The sequence below is a fragment of the Oncorhynchus gorbuscha genome, unplaced genomic scaffold (genome assembly GCF_021184085.1).
Source record: "Oncorhynchus gorbuscha isolate QuinsamMale2020 ecotype Even-year unplaced genomic scaffold, OgorEven_v1.0 Un_scaffold_7438, whole genome shotgun sequence".
NCBI lineage: Eukaryota > Metazoa > Chordata > Actinopteri > Salmoniformes > Salmonidae > Oncorhynchus > Oncorhynchus gorbuscha.
Window position 1 is genome coordinate 15,236 of NW_025750823.1, and position 2,321 is coordinate 17,556.

General features: G+C 37.7%; 1 pseudogene; it reads left to right on the plus strand.

The window, feature by feature from the left end:
- Positions 1–1,136: 1,136 nt before the first annotated feature.
- LOC124029723 lies at positions 1,137–2,321 on the plus strand (annotated as a pseudogene).

Sequence of the window (2,321 nt, forward strand, 5' to 3'; positions counted from 1 at the left end):
AGAAGGTTTCTCCTGTATCTGCCGCTTCTATAAGACGTAATGGGTTTTTTTGCGACATTGCTTTTGTCGAATAAACCTGTGTCAATGGAAACATGTCTAATGTAGGCTACATTCCCTTTTTAGGTAACAAGACCAACAAATAATGACAATTGTAGGTATCAAAAATATATAGAAGATGGCCTACTGATTTCTATAATTCCATGTAAAATTAGGCTATGGCGTACTTTGATAATTGATTCAAAAGCCCGAAACAGTTACAATACCTTCAATGGATAAGCAGAGTGTAAATAATCAAACTAATCTTAGAAAAACGCTCCAGATCATACGCTAAATGTTACAATTTTTCATTAAGTCTGGTTCCACTCTCCAAAGTCTCATTTATTCACCAGGTATTATTATGCCTTGAAAGACTAGTGGAATCTGCGTGGGTCGCTGGATAGGTAGGATGACTGCCAGTGAAGGTGAACAGGTGGTCACGTGTCAGGTGACAGAGGAATGGATGAGACTGAGGCAGGAATTCCTTTAACCATAAAGTGGTATATTTACTGAGTAGTCTGTGCTGCATCACAAAGGAAACAAATAACATGTATCCAATCAAATTCATAATCAAAGATCAAATCATATCATTCATTATTAACAATTTAGGGAATTCAACAGTCCAGTTCATTAAGAAGTCAATAGTAATCATCCGCGAGTCATTTAGGCTCGTAACCATTTATCAGAAATTATGTAAAAATACAAACAGTGAATGGTTATACAATCTATAATCCCCATTATCAAAGTAAATCAATTAGCAAACAATGACGTTTCTCATTTCACTCTTTCAAGTGTCTTCATGTGTACATATAATTAATTTCAATACACATGAACCGTATCGATTGCATAATTGGCCTATGAGGATCCGTAGGACCGTGATCATTGACAATTCACATTACACAATATGTTTGAAGCTGCGCTCCAAGCCACAATAACTATTAACAATAACTGAATGGCCCACTCTCCCGATCGCCACAGATAATTCAGATGAAAGGTAACATAGTCGGTGGATTTACGTGGATTCATGGACGCACAGAACTTCTGGATCAGATGGAGTTAAGGAAGAGAAAGCAGCGAGACCAGGCAATGGCAATTTCCTCCTTTTATGGAGTTGAGATCTGTCGGACATTTCCACCTGACCTAATTAAAGCGCCCCTGGCCCAGCTGAGTAAATGGCAATGAATTAAGGATTATTTCACCAACTCCATGGGCCTTTTCTACAGTCTGTATGGCACAATAACTTTCAATGTGGAGAAGGCTGATGCTGATGGGATGTATCGACTTGCTATTACAAACACGGACCCAACAGATGAAGCCGTTTACTATTGTGCAGTGAGAACAGCCTATGAAGTCAACTTTATCAATGGGACTCTTTTACTATTGAAAGGTAATCATAGTATCTAAATACTATTAACATTAGTACATTTACATGTTATTCACACAGCTCACATCGTACCCACTGTGATGTGTGAATTGTTTGAATGCCAGTAGTAGCATATGTGTTATTACAAAATAAAAACCCTCATTAATGTATACAATTAGCTGACAAAACTGAACTCTTAGAATCTTTGTGAAGCATGTGATATATTAGAGAATCGAAACATGTATCCCATTTAGGTAAGAATCACCAAAGGTCACACTATCATACCGTGGTGCAGAGGCCAGTGTCTGACCCAGTCCATCCAGGACACTCCGTGACTCTGCAGTGTACAGTACTCTCTGAGACCTGTACAGGAGAACACAGTGTGTACTGGTTCAGAGCCAGATCAGGAGAATCCCATCCATGATTCATTAACACCTCTGGGAACAAGAGTGATGAGTGTAAGAAGAGCCCTGAGACTCCCTCTCCTACACATAGCTGTGTCTACAGCCTCTCCAAGAACAACCTCAGTCTCTCTGATGCTGGGACTTACTACTGTGCTGTGGCCACATGTGGTGAGATCCTGGTCGGCAACGGAAAAAAACTGGATGCCAAATGTACTTTCATGACCACTATTAATGTAAAGGATCAGATGGGAAGAAGCCTCGTAACCTTAGAACTGATTAACATTGCACCATAATAACAAACTGAGGTCAACAATCAATGAAAATAGCTACTAAGAATATATAGATTAAGAAAAATAAATGCTTTATTTGACTTTATCATTCATTTTAATTGTATTTTTATTTTTTCAAATGTATTATTATTTTTTGACTTTTTATTTTTTTAAAGCCTGTCACATATGTGGAATGTGTTTTGTTGGTTGATTGAAAATCAAGAAAACTTAATAAAACTTTACATTGAA